At 45.9% G+C, this 18,039-nt stretch overlaps 1 long non-coding RNA gene across 1 annotated transcript; it reads left to right on the top strand.

Moving 5' to 3' along the window:
- The first annotated feature begins 3,706 nt into the window (after positions 1-3,706).
- Positions 3,707-17,378, top strand: LOC109313748. The gene is made up of 3 exons (XR_002102133.1): positions 3,707-3,906; positions 4,977-4,979; positions 17,365-17,378. It is a non-coding gene; the product is annotated as an uncharacterized LOC109313748 (long non-coding RNA).
- The last annotated feature ends 661 nt before the right edge of the window (positions 17,379-18,039 follow it).

Below are 18,039 nucleotides of genomic sequence, written 5' to 3'. Positions count from 1 at the left end.
CCATCGGTGCAAACGATAACAGGGCATATTCCCAGGGACAGCACCCAGGTCCACACAGTCTGGGGGACCGCCTGACACTGATGTAGGGAAAAGACAGTTGCAAGAACAGGATTTCTTACAGCTGTTTGGCGAGTTCCCATTTCCATCAAAAATACAACCCTGTTTTGAAGCACTGACAGTTTCTGCTCCCCACGAGCATCGAGGCGTGGAAAGGCATGACACTCTGGAAGGGCTTGAGCTGGACTGAATCATGAACAATGGCTCAGGCCTTCTCTGCGTGACCCACGCTCTCCTCCCGGGACAAAGTCCGCCTCGGTCAGGGATCCACCAACAAGCTGACATTTTCTGGCACCCACGGAGTATAATTAGGATCCTCCGAGCCTCAACATTTCTCCCTCTCTTGCCCTTGAGATTTATACTGGAGCTTATCTGTACTCATTTGGCTCTTACCTCAGCTACCTTCCTTCCTCAGCTGTAGTTTTTACCCAACTGCCCCTTTGAACTCTGCACACCACCGTGTGATTAGGGCACATTGCACCTGAGACATGACCTTTTCCAGGAAGAAGGCAGAAAGCTAGTCCTAGGAGCATCTGGGGGAGAGAGGAGCACAGGCCCTATATGAAAATCTCACCATGAGCAGGGGAGTAGGGGATGTCCCCGAGGAGTGTAAAATGGAGCACATCCTCCCAACACGAGCAGTATCATCACTTCAGTGATGCTCTCAGATGTTTTTTGCCTTTGACACGCTACTTTAAAACCCTAAATTTTGAAGCGACAAGAGCAGGTTTGGCACGTTCAAAGACCCGGATAATTCCTTACAATAAGGTTTGCAATTTTTTTTTTTTTTTGGTTAAACAGCTACTTGCTCATTGTGCAGAGCAGTCTTTTGATTTCCCTGTCAGCTAACAGCGACAACAAACACCATTTCAGTGAAAATTAATTGCTATGATTAATGCTGCCGAGTTACTTGTTGATGGTAATGAACCAAGTTAAAGGTGCGTAAAAATCTAACACACTCCTGCTTTTTCCCGGGCTTTAACTCCTCAGTCACTAACCACGAGCACATCTGTCAAAGGCCAGGCCCGGGACCGAGGAGAGAGAGGAGCAGGAGGAATGGGTATTGTGACAGTTTTCACCTGCATGTCTTACCTGGCACAATCATGTACGGTGACCGTCTCGGGGCAGTGATTGACAAGCTTCCCACAAGCCTAGGGAAAGCTAAATGAAATGGTCTCTTGTGTGTCGCAGATGAACTCTGCTCTCGGGGACAGCAGCGCAGATTCAGAGCGACTTAATGGAGTTACTGTGTTTTCACTGGAGTGAAAACAAAAAGAAGAATTTGGCCCGGTGTTTCCTTTTTAGTAAAACAATTTACTACTGTAAGCTCTTCCGACTGTGAAAGCAAAGCCACTTCTAAGCAGTTCCTGCTGTTTGGCTTGGGAAGCATTTCGTGTCCCGTCTCCTGACTGGTGGGCTCCTTCTCTGATAAAACGATGGCTCTAGATCCTTTTTTTTTTTTAAATGCAGGTGAATGGAAAAAAGAACGGCTCGCCACACTCCCGAGGCTGCAGAGCTCGGGCATTACTGCAGCTTACCATCTGCTCACTGGGGACAGGCCTCCCCTAGCACTGAGAAGGCTCCCAGGAGACAAGGTGACCTTCGGACGTCCTCATTTCCCATCCGGGAATGGAAAGGGGGAAGTGATCCATCAGGGAAAGACGAGGCGAAAAAGGGGGACACAGAAAGCACAGAAGGAAGGAGGAGAGACTTGAAAGAAAGAAATGGTGAGGCGTGCATATGGGAGTGAGAAAAAGAAGGGGACATACTCTAGAAGAAAAGAAATCGAGCTGCCTTCAGGATTCCCAAACTCTCTCAGAGCTTAAAGCAATAGTCTTTGTGCCTCTTGGATTTCCTCTCTGTATGATGAATGAACAGAGTCGGCAGAAACCTGCAGAGGATAAACCCAGAGCTATAACCTCTGTCCACATGTTGGCTTTCTTGAGGGCTGCTTTGTGTTGCCTTACGCGGCAACATGTTGCGGTACAATAGCCAACGGGGCTCACGCTATTCCAGATGGACTCTAATGCCTTTTACAGTAACAGACCCATCACCTCTTTGTTTTATAGCCTGTCCCTCTTGCTAATGCAGCTTTGTACCCTGCTTGCCCCTTTTACAACAGCTGTGATCTGGGCCGATGGCTGCAATGATTTTTCCACCAGAACCACTCCCCCGCCCCACACACGCACACCAAATCCCTCTCTTAATCCCTCTGTTGAATGCTTGCTCTGTTTAGCACATATTCCCCAGCCAGGTTCCCTGCTCCCTGATTAATGACTTTATATTCGTCCACCCCAAACTACATTTTGCCAGCCACTTAAGGCAGGGATGTCAAACTCATCAGGCTTCACAGGCCAGATGAATGGCGCGGGGCTGGTCCATCAGCTGGATCTTTGACCCTCCTGACCTAAAAGACCCAAGCCCTGGTGAATTAGCTTGAATTATGCCCAGTCGTTCCCTTTGCGCTATGACCAACCGTGAAACTGGAGGTTTGGGGAAAGATTCGGATCTCACTTATCTCAGTGTAAATCTGAAGCATCTCCACCAGACTTAGAAGAATTGTTCCAGATTTTCAGCAGAAGGAACCGAAAGAAGAATCCAGCTCACTTTGTCAGGACCCTTATTCAAGCAATAGATACAAGGCAGCAAGCAGAGGTCCTCAAATAGCCCCTCGGACACCTTCCCCTCCTGCATCTCTAAGATTTCCATCCATGCCTATTGTTTCATACTGCTCTTGGCTTTCAATCTAAAGCCTTGTAATCCCTCCCCTTCCTTTACCTTTTGTCTTAGTTGCACATCAGAGATTAACAGCATTGTGCAATGCTCTTTGAAACTCTAAGCGCCCTGCTGAATTTCCCTTATCTACCCTGGCAGTAATATCTTCAAAGGACTCCTGCAGGTTAGTTAAGTGTGACCTCCTCTAGCTTCAAGCTCAGCTTCCCAGAGAGCCCTTCACTTCGTTGCTAGAGATAAGAGGAAGAGCATCGGGAAGACGGGCACAAGGAGCAGCATCGGTGCCATCCTGAAACCAGCAGCTGAGAGATCTGCCTTTTCCACCCTGGCAACTTCTTAAAGTTACACTTTCCAGATAGCTTTGCTGTCTTCCGATGAAGAACCTGGCTTTACAAGGATCCACGGGAAACCTTTGTTGTGTCAACTGACTGCTATGACCCAGGAAGCAGAAGTCAAGGCTTTCCAGATAGCATGGAGTTGGAGTGCAAGCTGAATGCCTTCTTGTGCCTTCGGTCATCATCCCCCCCAAAATGAATTGCTGTAGGCTGGTCATTTCTAATGCTTTGTCCCCTTCATCCATGGGTTTGTTTTAAATCATAGACTCTCCAAGGCAGCATCAATGCGCTCTTCCACCAACCTCCCAAGTGCATCAATCATCTCCATCATTTCTCTCTGGGGCAGGAACTCTTCTGTTCTGGAGGTGTGCAGCACAATAGGGGGTCCTTGGCACAATAATATAAACAGCAACGATATTGGCTGACACAGTCATAAGCCCTCTGGATAAGCCCCTAGCTGCCCAGGTGGCAGGAGGATATTTAAAAGGGGTAGGGGTGTATCCATCGGTTTTCAGAAGCTTGTGGTTAAAACTAATTTGAGCTCTACCTCGGTTATTACCATTGAAGACTAGCAACCAGACCTAAGAGACAACGGGCCGGGCATGGAAATTGAGTTGCATTAGTGTTCCTAAAATAGGGCCACATGTCCCATGGCTGCCATGTGGGTGTGCAGGACGGGGACATGCGGAGAGCTGGTATGAGCGTACTACGCCCAGAGGGCAGGTGCAGTAACTGTTCCTGCAGCACAGAGGAGCTGCGCCTACGTACCCAGAGACATACCGTGGCAGGAGGAGGCGGGGCTGTGGCACAGCTCCTTTAGGATATTTATTTATTTTCAAAGGTGTAGCAAGCTCTTTCAGCGCGCAGGCGTGGGGGGAAGCTCGGTGAAGGCAGCTCCTACTGCTGTCGCTGCTGCTGTAGCAGGGTAGGCTTGGCTGGGATCGCTGGAAGCTGCCCCTGGCGCCCCATTCTCCACCCCCACAACATATGCTATTGGGTTGCAGGGCTGCACCTGCTGTAGCTCCCCAGGGTGGGGGACACACGGCTCAGCTTGCACCCTGTTCCCACATATGCAGCTGGGTATGGGGCTGCATCTGTGGTTGAGCAGCGCAGGCCTCCCCCGCCATAACAAAGACTTCTGGGTGGGGGGTGTACATTTTGGCACCCCCTCAAAATCAGTGCCCAGGGCTGCCCCGTTCATCCCCGCTCCATTATGCTACTGCCTGTTTGATCGTGGTTGACATTTCCTCTAGACCCAGATTCATCTTCCCTGCTCCTAGCCAAGTTGCTCTTGAAACCCAGACTCCAAACTGCGTCCCAGGCATGAATCACAAGTTGTGTGCCCAACCGTCAGCCGGACTTGCTTGCACACACTGGAGCCCCTCCCCACCACAGTGCATCCAGAAGCCTTTGAGATCAGTGTTACGATGTGCCAAGTCTGTATTTTAATTCCACTTCCACTTGCAAGGAGCAGAATTTCCCTTTGCTCTGCACTGTCTGCTCCCTCGCAGTGCACCTTGCTGTGTTTCCATTCACACATCATATCTTGCTGGTTTCTCATTTACATCACAATGCGCTGCATTGCTGTTTACACTGAGTTGCACAAAGGTATGTTTTACATCTCACTGTGGTGTGATCATTAACATCACACTGCTGGCCCCAGGGAGCTTCATGACTGTACTCAGACCCATCTGTCCTGTGTTCCCAGCAGGGGATCCCCTCCAGGCCTGCATATTTGGCAGGTGACAATTCGAAAGGTGCAAAATACTATGTCAGACAGAATGTGGTACCTTAAATGGTGATCTATTATAGGAACCTGTCTATTGCTTTGTACATCACTTATTTAAAGAGACAGTCTATTCAGACACCAAGATGCAGGACATGTTCTGTCAGCTTGAAAGCTGGTAGCTACCCTTCAAGCCAGTCTGCAGCATTCTCAGGCAACAGAGGCAGCAAGAAAATAAAGTACACCAGCTACAGGGATATGCTTGAATGGGCTTTGCTGTGCTCATTATAGTTATATAGGTTTGCATTTTGCAAAAATTACAAGTTCCCTCCACAGCAACTGGGACGGTGCACAGAACATGTGGAATCCGGTGGTAACGCCTACAACTTAATGCACAGAGCAATGCAACCAAACTACTCCAGACCTTGTCCATTTTGGGGCGGAAAGGAAGGGATAACCAAACCGCTTGGACAGCTGAACCGCCACGTTCCAGAGGCATTCCCCATGCGGGACCTGCCTTGCCCGTTCCATGGGGGGGATGGGATATGCCCGGACAGATGAACACAGACAACACTGGTACCCGAATGGAAGGTTTCTAAGGATTCCAGTTGCTGCGGGGATGGGATGTAAGATGAAGAAAGTTATGAATAACCTGAATCTGACATCTGTTCTCACATCTCTATAACCTGTAGGGCCAAAAGTACCAGTTCTTGGTTGCACACACACACAGCTCTCACATATATTATTCTTTCAGGTACATTAGACCACTTTTTTCAAGCTCACCTTTTTTAGGTCCATGGGCTGAAATGCTAAAACCCGCAGCTCTTTGCTTGCAAGTGCAAGAGCAGAATTCAGTTCACTTTCTGCCCTCCACACATCTGCATGTGGGGGAGCGATACCTTGATCTGCACTGCTGGGAAATGCATCTTTGTCTTGCTAGCTACAGATTCATCCCCATCACATCACACAGCAGCAGTTCAAAAGTTCAGCTTGAGCTTGAAAATTATTGGGTTCTATTAACAGGAGGCTACAACAAAGGGGAGAGAAAGAGGAAGAAAAATGCTAGTGGGAGAATAAATACCACATTCTGCACTTTATGATGCCCCATTTGCTACTCCCAAGCTGTACTGGGTGCGAGAACAAGACTGGATTTATCCACTGATATATCAAGGAGTTACCTGTGCCAGGCTGGCTTTGAGTAGGGTCTTCCAGCCTGTGATGTACAACAGAGGCTGACCCTTAGCTGGGAAAATAAAGAATCATGGCTGCTCTTCTGATGAGTTTTGGACAGGAAGAAACATAAGTATAAATTATGGGCATCTGGCGGAAGAAGGTTGTTTAGGGAACCTGGCCAAGATTTTTAAGTGACTAATGTCTTTGGATGCCCAGCTTGAAACACATGGCAAAGCCTGATTTCCCAAAGGTGGATGTCTACAAAGAGCAGGTGGGTCAAGAAGGCCAACCAGAAACTAAGTGCTAGTCCCTTTTGAAAAACCTTGGCCCCTGTGAACCCAAGAACTAGTCTGTGAGCTGCAAAGTCTTGGCCTCAGTCACATTGGGGGTGTCTACGCAAGCCACTTATTGTGCATTGGCCTAATAACACTGCACAATGGCGTATTGCAGCAAAAACCGTGCTGATAGCCTACCGTGCAGTGTTATTAGGTTAATGCACAGTAAGCATCACTAAATAATTGTGCACCAGTGCTACTGTGTAGTAACTTTAAGTACTGTGCATTTAGTTAGTGCTTTATTAAAGAAGTACTAAACTTAATGCACAGTGTCTAAGGCACATTAATGAATGTGTAGACGTGCCCAGTGTGACCCAATCACCCCTTCATGAGTCAAGCCAGGTGTCCTATGAGGAAGTAGCTCCCTAACCCCCACCACCCACCACTGGCCATGAAGTCTACAAATAGAGGCAAAAGATGCACCCAACCCTGCCACGCCTCGCCTTTGTATCCTTTGAAGCAGAAATAAAGCAGAAAAGGAAAATCTGTGGCACCAGTTGCAATAAAAATACGGGCGGGGGGTGGGGAATGTAGCAGCCCATGGTTAAAATAAAAATCTCTCTTGATTTTAGTCTTCAGGTCCCTTTGCCTCCTCTGCCCCTGTCCCCGGGTAACATAGCAATAGAAATCAGGACTCGTAGTAGAGAGATATCTTTTATTAAACCAACTTTTTTTGCAAAAATCTTGTTGGTCAAATAAAAGATACCATCTCTACTACAATTCCCGACTGCTTTTTCCTCTAGACCAATATGGCTACAACCTGGATACCGGACACGTAGCAGTAGAATATGCACTTGTGAAGTATCCCTCGTCCTAATACTTTACTACTACTGTGCATGAAATAGTAAAAAACTGCTGCAGACAAGTGGGAAAATTAAAAGTGTGGTTCCTTGTAATCATTCTTTACATCTGCTCTATGAGCCCCATATAATGCCCAATAAAGTTAATAGAAACACTCCCAGTAAACTCATTGACCACTGAATCAGGTCCCAAGGGGTTTATTACATGAGTAACAGATGCATATTATTTTTTGCAGCTTGTGAAGTCCATGTTCGTTACCTTAACTATTCCTATCAATATTCTGAACATAAAAGAACAGCCATGCCCAATGAGTCCAATGGCCGGGGTTGGCAAGTAATTATTCATTTTGATCAGGTGACCTCTTATACAACAGGATGACTATGGAGTCTCCCAGTAAGAATGTACAGATTTTAAGTACTTAATTACTTTAAGTACTTAAGTAATTCTCTTCCACAGGACTCAGAGTTTTTGCTTAATGCCATCTACATGAGCATTTATAAAGCACAGCTTGGCTGGCTATACCTCCTAGGATGATACCCTCCAGGATTATGCAGAGCAGTGGCTAACATTAACTAAACCACTGTTGAATTTAATATAATCATATACTGGGAGAAACATTTTGGATAGGAAATAAAAATACTGGACACTCAAATGTTAAATTTCTAAATTCTTTGGGTTTATCTTCAAATACTGTTGAACAAATATTTATTTTTTTTAAATGAAAACAGTAATGTTACACAAAGAAAAAAAAAATCACATCCCCCAACAGAGATTTTACCAAATCCTGTATGCAGTGTAGTCTCAGTAGAGAATCCAAGTTTAATATATGTGTAAGAAGAAAATAAGTAATGACCAGCTATCACAACATTTATACTCCCCTTGTTTCCTTTATTCACCTGAGCCGTTGTGGTTAGTTATGCATATAACCATATCTCCTCCCTGGCTTTATCCCAGTGGATACAAACACCCCTCCTGCATTCAGTGGGAACAGGATTGGGCTCATAGGCACTCTGGGCAGAATAGGGCCCCATGCATCCGTATATTTATCCTCAGCCCCCGCCCCGTGACATGAATAAGCCTCACCACTGCTGCCTAAGGATGCAGGTTTCCTCTTGAATCATTAAAGTTTCTCAGTTTCATCAGTGAAATATTAAAAACTAGATACCTTTCGCCAAAGCAGGCTTTTAAAGGTGTTGGTATACCCGTTTAACAAAATCTCTGCTCCCAGTGATTAGGACCATAGCTCAACACGACTGGCTGTCCACAGGACTGGAGCAGATTCTAGCCCTGCAGGGAAGGAGCTGTTTGCAACCAGCAGGGTTTTCCTTGCGCTGTAACATTTAGGATTTGGGCTTTCTGCGAGCACTCGGAGAACCTAAGGGACCAGGGCTGAGGGAGTGTTGCGGGTCTAGAGGAGATCGGTGGAATTGGCAGAGGGGAGCACCATCTGCTGCCAAAATGCTGACACTGCAGCAGGTAGCATAAGCCGCAATTTGAGTCAAACCTTTCTGCTCTGGGATCTGCGGGATTCCCAACTACTTTTGCATTTTATTTCCATGCAAGAGCAGATCTGATTAGTTATTTATGCTGAATTTCTACTAGGCCTGTTTAAAGAGCCTTTAAAAATCCCTTTCAAAAGTTGATCGTTAACATTGTAAATAAATAGCATCAATTACACAGTAAATGTGATATAACTAACTTAGCAGTATTAAAATGTGGATGTTCCTGTTGTTCACATAAACGCCTAATCCTTTTCTGAATCCTACTAATCTCCTGGCCTCAATTAAAGCTTGTAACAATATGCAGGCTAGGTTAATCATGTGCATTGTTTTAAAAACCCTGATGGCCTTAATCAATTTTAAATGTCTTGCCTCTCAGTCTCATTGAATGTCCCCTTGAGGAAGGGTAAACAGGAAACCTAGTTACAAGCATTACAGAATTCATTTTCCTACATTTTAATATTGCGCACATTCCTCTGGTCTCCTCCCTAAAACTAATCTATTCTTTGCAATTTCTTTTCACATGGAAGCATTTCCTGAAGTCTTGAATGGAGGTTTCATCCTATTGATCCCATTCTCACTACTGCTCATGAATGTAGTAACATACTTCATCCTTCCCTAGCTGAATATTTTCATTTGCAGGCCTTATGTCTCCCATATGATCTGCCTAGATGTGCAGACCTTTCTTCCTTGCATTTATCTGAGTGATGTTACCATTGTTGCACCATTACCCCAGCATCCTGAAACCACCATTTTAAGTTTAATGCAGGGATAGTTTCTCCTTTCATGTAATAAGAAAAACAGCCCTGGTTATGTTACTTTGCACGCGGTTTTTATTTGGACAGCATCAATTTGCAGCTCAACACTGACATAAAATCTAACAGTAAAGCTAATAGTTGATTATATAAAAGAAAGAAAGAAAAAGTCCTGGAAAGGTGGCAAACAAACAGATGGATGAAGAACAGCTTGACTCATCCAGACTAGTTCTTTCAAGTCGTAGTCCACAAATCATTTGAGCAAGCCATGCAAGCTAAAAAGTCCAGATTGTTGTAAGTATCATGAGTCGTGACAGCAACTTCACACCAGTTCTCACTCCAAAATTAGACGTCAACCTATGTGCAACTGAACCGAGACGTTTCAGACAAATAGGAAATACAGGTAGCAGTTTCAAAGATGGCTAAAGGCACCCAATTACCTTTAAAATCAACGCGAGCCGGGAACCTATCTATCTTCACAGTGGGTTTTAGAATGGTGTAAGGGATTAACACCTGGATTTTATTCAGCCTTATATGGTGAAGAGTGGCATGATGCTACATAAAAGAAGAACAGGGATTTGAATTTGAAAACACTACAAAACAACACTTTCCCTTGCGTAGCTCAGGCCATGAGGATCTCTCATCGCCATACCAAATACCTTAAGTGCCTTCTTGCACTGCAGCAATATGAGGTCCAAGCTGGTTTGTGCTTTCACAATATAAATAAAGGTGGCACACTGACCTCTGTTTATAGACTGGCTCACTAGCACATCTGACTTATTTGTACAGGAGCTGATTTATCCCATCTAGCACCAATTAACCCGCATGTTACATTTCCTGTTTACTTGTCTTGCCTGTACAGCTTCGTGATGACACTGCATAGCCCATGTACCTTCTGGAGGACCCCAGGTACATGCTGTGCCCCTAGCTGCCTACTGAATTATGCTCCTCGGGGAATTCTCTTCCAGGCAGAAAGCTTCAAGTAATAGGAAATTACCGTCAAAAAAATCCTGGAGAAGTATTGAAAAGGGGACACAGTAACATGTTCAAAAGTAGGGAAATGACTCTGGAGCCTCTAGGCTAGATGACAAAAGGACTTTGGCATTTAACATGACAACTAGGTGCCTAAATGCAATTCCTGCATGTATTAAGGCCTTGTTACACATTCAATTTATGCAGCACTTGGAGCTCTTTTAACCAGTGCCATAGCAAGGAAGTTTGGCACCCAGGGCAAGCCCACAGTGGCAGCCTGCCCTCATCTCATGCACAAGTCTGGGGGGGCATATGCCCCACTCATGCTTGCCCAGGGTGCATGCAGTGACAGGAGCCACCTTCTTCCCCATGCCCCCCAGGACAAGCCACTTGCGGCTCCATTGCACTGCACTGGCTGAGCAGCACCGGTCCCCCCCAGCCCACTTCCTCCCTCACCAGGCGGTCTCTATCTGCTCCCCCGCCACACCCCTTCCCTCCCCAACAGACTCACCAGCCAGACGCTGCCCTCCAAGCTGCTGGGCTGGCTGTGTGCATGCTGTGGCTGTGTGCATGCACACAGGATTTATTGGCCACATCAGCCAAAATTTTCAAACGTTTTTAACAAAATATCAATTCACAACTCGCCTGTTGGCATCCCTTCACTTCGGTGCCCAAAGCAGTTGCCCCACTCACCCCTCCCTTGCTGTGGTACTGCTCTTAACCTCTGGATTGTCCACACGCAAGATGCCGGCAGACATGCGGGGACGCTATTCTGATGCACTGCAATTCCAGCATGTTGGAGCAGACTCAACAGATTGAGTCTGCTAATTAGCACATTCCAGCAGCCTCTGCCTCCCATGTATTCAATATCCTAGTGCTTCAAAATGGCGGGGGAGGTGCTTTAATTATAGCTCATTGAGTAAGGTTTAGTTACAGTGCCCCCGCTGCCATTTTGAAGTGTGGAGCACTAAGTACGCATGACACTTTAAGTAGACTGGCTCTGAAAGCACTCTCCTACCCCTGCAGCACATGTAAAAATGCCCATTAACACCCAAGACTAGTTTTACACACATTTAGGCATCTTAAAAAGTTACTCCACTCCAGGGTAGATTTCTCTCTGACCCACGTTACCCAGTTCATGTTCCATTAATGTATAGCCATTCCCCGCAGATGAGCCACCTAAGTTGCAGTCCTCCAGCATCCCAGGATGCAGTGTCCCCTCCGCAACCCTCCTGTTCTGTGTGGACAAACTTCCCACCCCCTAAACTCTACTGCCCAGGGGGAGGTTCTGGCACCAAGCCAACTCCACCTCCCACCCCCGGGAGTGTGACCTTTCCACCCGAGGGATGCAACCCCATGCAAACAGGTCTGTAGTAGAAACTACAACTATTGCTCCTAGTCAGGCTTAGAAGCTCCAGCACTGGAAATTTTTCACTGCAGGTTAGACAAGCACTTGGCTGGGATGGGCTAAACAGCAACTTTCTTGCTATCAGCCAAGGGTTGGAGTAGTGATCCCTTCCATCCCCATTTTCTATGATCCTAGCAGTGCAGGAGTACATGTCACCCAAGTCCTGCTCTTGAGCACAGCCACTTAGTTTATGCAAAGCACATGTTAACACAGCTACTCTGCTTCCAGTTTGGGCACTCGGGTGTGCAAAACTCACCTCAGGCGTCTCTGTATGGTACCCTCTTGCACAGTAGACATACATGCTGAAATACTTTTAAAACTTTGGTCCTTCAATTTTTTTTTTGAAATGTTCATCTGCAGTCAGGCAAGACTTTGAATACAAATAAGGTACATAAGGTACGTGCAGGACAATTGCACCTTGCTTTTTCTTTGTTGTGAAGACCACTTCTCATTGCAATATCTGCTCCTCCTAGGGCATCTTTGTGAGGCCCCGTTCTCAATGAAAGAGCTGCTTTCCACATGCAGAAAGGGTTGCTTCCAAGCCTTTGAGGGCTCCTCATTTTTTGCAGAACGTGGTCTTTTAAAACCTAGTTTGCATTTTGTTTAAGGCTCAAACTTTTGAACTTGTGAAGAAACCCCTGAGCAGATGAACTGATGCAACATTGTCTTCCTGACCCTACAGGCACCACAAAAAAAAACCCCAACAAAAAAGCAAAAACTTGCACCTTCCCACAAATAATCTCCAAACTTGAAAAAGTCAAGTTCATTTCTTGCAATGACTTTACTTCACCTCACTTACCAGCTACATTACAAAACTGTCACTTAGTTTGTTTAGAGCACCTACCTTTGCTTAACTGGCCTCAACTAGTGGTTTCTTCAAAACACTAACACCTTTAAATGGCTACAAATTCTGCGCAAGAAAATGACGGATTTCAGTCTTCCTGGACAACTTTCAGGCATTGCAATTACCTTAGTTTGACTCCTTTGCATTAACATTACAAGGATGCTCCCACCGATATTTAAAATTAAAATAAGTGAATGTTTCTCATTTCAAGTGTGATGCTCATCTCCTGAGGCAACCAGAATTAATGCTGTTTAAAACTAGCATGCCCTTTGGAAGTGGATTTCATGCAAGTCTGAGTTAAAACAGTCACTGGCGTTCATTCCACATTCCTTGCACATCCCCAGTCCCCAGAGACCGGCCCGTGCTGGAGCCGTGCGGTGTGTAATGTCCCAAGGACCGTCTCTGTGGCATTCAGCCATCAATGAAAAGGCTGCCCCCCAAAAATCCCGCAGGGTTTTAGGCTGAACGGAGCACATTTAGAATTATTAGCTCCACGTTGTGTTGTAGTTGCATGCTGTATACAACAAATGAGCCAAATTAAGCTAGATTTCCAATTCTGTCTAAATGGCCGGACAAGGGAGGAAGAAGGGATTAGAACCCACTTTAAACCATTTTAGGAGGCGCTGGACTTTTGGTCCAGGTATGAGCCAGCAGGGCTAGCTCTTACTTACTCCTTTCTGGGAAAGCACAAAGAAAAAAGATGAAGTCCAGCTTCCACTTGCTCAAAAACATAGCCATGTTAGAACAGGACCTGGGAGTCACGAGCTTCAGCTGCAAGGGGAAAGCAGGGAGGTCTGGTCGCTCAGCAGGGGGCGCACTCCCCGTTTCAGATTGAACCATGACATGGGAGCCTTTGTGGACTTTTTTCAAGTCCCCAGAGCACACAAGAATTTCCCCCTACGCCGTGCTCAAAGGCATGTCCCTCCTCTCCCATGTCCCGCCTGCCACAGCTCCTCTCTCCCACACTATCCCCAGGGCAGGGGAAGGTTCGAAGTGACTCCTGCCCATTTCAGTTGGGCTGCGCTGGGATTGGGCTCATCTTGGAACAGGGGACAGTGGCAGCAGAGATGGGCAGGGAGGATTTCCCCTCCCGGTGCCCTTTTCCAGGGAATGGGGAGTGTAGGGAACCCCCCACCCCCAACACCGCTGTTGCTCTTGCTGAGCCCAACCCCAACATAGCCCAGCTGGAGAGGTCAGAAGCAGCTTTGAAGTTTCCCCACCCCTGGGACAGCAGGAAAGCAGCAGTGGCAGGTGGGAAGGTGGGGGAAAGGGGTAGGAAGGGGACATGTCTTGAGCACAAGGGGAAGGCGGGGATGCTTACCTACTCTGGGGACTTGAAGAGACTCCCCCAAAGACTTCCACAGTGCAATCTGGCCACACCAGTGGGTTGTGGAAGAGGAATCTGAGAGCTCAGGTACAGACACCCCTGCAGCACGGGGGCAACTAACTCCCTGTGCCAAATCCTAGATCCAGGAAGAGCACGAACCAACTGCAGATGCTTTCTTAACTTGATGAAGGGTGTTTGGACTTGAAAGCTTGCAAAAAAGAATTTTTCCAACTATTTCAGTTGGTCTAACAAAAGATATGGGATTTATCCAAAGAACCTTATCTGCCTGTGTCCTTAGACCAACATGGCTACAACCAATACCCCTGTCTCCAAGTCCCAATACCTTCTGAAACTGCTCCTTTATCATACCTAAGGCTCCAGGAACAACCCTGTAACCAGGGCCTAGCCTATAGCTGGGCACAAACTACCTAGTCTGAGGCCCAGAATGTCAAAAAAGCATGGGTCTCAACCTCCCAATCTGGGTCGCAGGGCCAGGGCCAGGGGCTGAAGAGCCTCTCCATAACCAAGCACACAACGCTAGGATTGAACATAAGCAGACTGACTGCCCCTAATGCTGAAAAACTGCATCTCACTTGCAGGAGGCTATTTTTTTGTTAAAAAGTTAGTGAGTGGTTCAAATGCTACATATGCCATTTGTTCTCCATCTTTGGTTTTTGCTCTGATTGACTATGTCCTCCCGGCACCTGGGAAAACTTCCCCATCGCTATGAAAGGAGCAGAGCGTTTGTACACCGGCTGCGTTGCACGTTGTAGGAAGGAGACAGATGTCACCACACAACAGATAAACTCATGAGGTAAGGCTCGTGAAGAAGAACAATACATTCATAATACAATTATGGCAGCATGGGAAGAAGCCTGATAAGCTAAATAGCCTTAACTTACTCCCCAAGTTCTAAGTGGTGATGTGTTCACTAGTTTAACTTTCTACCAAGATTACAGCAGTGTGACATTGGAGCCTATGAATTTAGATAGCTCATTGGTTGTGGGAGACTAAACACATACCGGTATCAAGTATGTTTTCAGATCCTTCAAACATGAGGAGAATTCAGGTAGAGCATCATATGTTACTGCCACCCGGCGTCTCTGACACTTCTCTGAATTTCTATTACAGCTTTTATACATAACTTTCAGACTTCATTAATTCAGGCGGAATTATGATTCGTCTTTCACTTTTTTTTTTTTAAAGGTTATGTATGACAAAAAAATTATGCTTTCAATTTGTAAAACCAAATACCTACGTGGGACCTGTCGACACCAACATAAGCTCCAAACAATCACACTGATAGGGTTAATTGGCATTTTAAAATAAACCGCTGCCTCCAGATTGATTGATTTTTTTTCCTCTTTACACAACATTACTGCATTTCTCTATGCTAAGTTCATGGGTTTGAAGCAGACGACCGCAGTCTTAGGAAATGGTGTTTGATTTGTTGCCATAGAAACATCTTGCTGTAGATGTACTCTAATCCCATGACAACTCTGTCTCTTAAGAACCATTTTTTCTGACATAATAAAAATCTGATCAAGGTCAGATTTAATAACAATCTCAGTTCCCAGACTTTATTTCGTATTAGGTTTAGGAGAGTTATTTTTTCTCCAAAGGGATTCTCTGGAAACTTTGTTTGTTCTCTTAGCTGGATTAGAGTTTACACCTTAAAATACAGAAACCTGGCGTGGTATCGAATGAATTTACAGTGCACCTTTTGTTATCGCATAATTGCTTCATTAAAAGAAAGTTACCTATAATGGTTCATATTGTCTTGACGGATGTTAACATTTTACAGAACATTGTTCTTGCTAATACATACATTTGGGATAGCAATAAAGCTTATCGCTTCCCAACAAATGGTGTTTACAATATTAACAAATGCCAATGTAGTTTAACTTCCATTTTGTACCATCATGCTTTCCTAAACCTGTTTTCCATGCAGACGTTCAAATCAGCGAGACGGGGGCTATATGGGGCTGCTTTGCATATTCCACCCAAGCAGAGCCCTTGGTTTTAGCAGAAAATCAAGGGCCACTTTACAAGGGGAACGTACCAACTCCTCCAGTATGAATGCTGGGATCTGTTTTCATGCCAGCGTGTGAGGGATGTACATCATCAGGAGTTGTACATCCATTAACAGTCTGGGGAGATTAACTACTGGTTAGGACAAGAGCCTCAGCTGATATAATTGGCCACAACTCACCTCATCTAAGGGCATTTAGGGCCAGATTTCCAAAGGTATTTAGGCACCACTTCTTGGGGATTTGTACCTCCCCCTCTCAAGTTCCTGGCTATGTGCTCCAACTAGAAGACCATGAGCTTGGCATTGCCCAGTGCTCTCTAGGGCCCCTTCCACCACACCAAGCCACCCCACAACCTCTGGCATGTTCTCCTTTTGCCCCTACTTCTCTGTCTCCCATGGCTGCTCAGTGGGCTAGCTTCAAGAGTAGGGCTAGAGAGCGAACTGGACGAGGAAGCAGGAGACAGGTTTAAACCTCTCCTCAGCAAAGAGGTCCTAGAACCTAGTTCTTCTGCTCCCTGTGCAAGTGCCTTAGCCAGCTCCACACTGTCAGACTAAAAGGTGGGATTGCCCTCTTCCTCTACCATCAAACACCCACAACCAAGCTTTTTGTGGGATTAACATTTTCAGACTTACCCAATGTGCACTGGCAATTTTATTCAGGTGCCTAGGCAACAACAGGGCTACCTACTGAGCATCCTCAGAAAGGAAGCACAGGGCAAGTGTAGCAACATGAAATCTAAACTGTGCAGAAGGACCCAAAATTACCATTATGCAGCTAAGTACCACTTTTCTTGCCATGAAAAGGTGAAGAGGATTTAGTCTAATGATCACCTTCTTGCTGCAAGAGGTGGATTCGCCAAGGCAAGACGAAGGCACATGAGTAAGCTACTGGAGAAGCCATGGTGTAGACAAAGCAATGCTTTACATATCCAGCACTATCAGTCTGGAGCTTCATCATGACTTCTAACTACTGAAGAATATGCTTATGGGTCTTAATACTGTCATTCTATAATTAACTCATTCTGCCAACATGAATAATGATCCTGAAATGCCTTAATACATTGCATCATAATTTGTATAATAGATACAGTCGTTGGCTATATTTCATTGCATTCCCCCAGGCATAATGTTATATAATTACAGTTTGCATCTTGCAAACCATCCAGCAATGGACACCCTCAAAAACCAGAGACTAGACTAGCTGGAATATTGACCCGTTATGGAATGGGGCTGTCACTCTCATTAACACCATCATCATCAGTTTGTAGTACCATGACATTTAGATGTCTGTCATCATGGACTGTGTTAGGCTCTTTACAAAACACAGAACAAAAAAAGTGCCTGCCTCAAAAAGACCTTTGTCCCAGCACACCAGGAGGTTAACTATGGTCAAACTTGGGTAGGCAACACAGCAGGAGAACAAGCAGTGCCCTTGTATCCACATCTAAGCGAAGTATGGCAAGCATCTTCCAGCTCAAGAGAAAAGCTGCAGTGTTAGGCACCACAACGGGCAGAGTTAGAAGCAGTATGGGGTGTGTTATTCATGAGCACCAGAAAGACACACCCAACCTATGCAGCGTAAAGCTTCCTGTGAAGAACCACAGGTGATGTGTCAGAAGCCCCCACCTGACTATCACTTCTATAACGACTCCAGTCAGGGATCTGATTGTCCTTGCCTTAGTCACTGTGCAACATGCACATATACGTGCACGAGTATCCTGCAATTAGATGTGTGTGGACAAATCCCTGCAGCTATGTGCATCCAGTATGCTTCACGCACGCATCTTCCTGCCCCCACAATGAAGAAATAGGCTTTGCAATCAGCTCTACCAGATGCCTAGGCCAGGCTCCAAGGAGAAACAGATCCCAGCTACAGAGACTGCTCCACCCATCCAGCTAATAGAGGAGATGACTCTAGGTGGGTACAAGTGCTTTGATATTTAGTGTGGAGCCTGAGGAGAGATGTTCTAGCTGTCTTAGTGTGGTATGAGAGCTCCACTACTATTACTACTGTTGCAGTGGTGCCTACAGACCCAATTGTA

The sequence above is a fragment of the Crocodylus porosus genome, unplaced genomic scaffold (genome assembly GCF_001723895.1).
Source record: "Crocodylus porosus isolate Cpor-Errol unplaced genomic scaffold, CroPor_comp1, whole genome shotgun sequence".
In the NCBI taxonomy this organism is placed as follows: domain Eukaryota; kingdom Metazoa; phylum Chordata; order Crocodylia; family Crocodylidae; genus Crocodylus; species Crocodylus porosus.
This window is presented reverse-complemented; position numbering and strand designations above follow the sequence as displayed.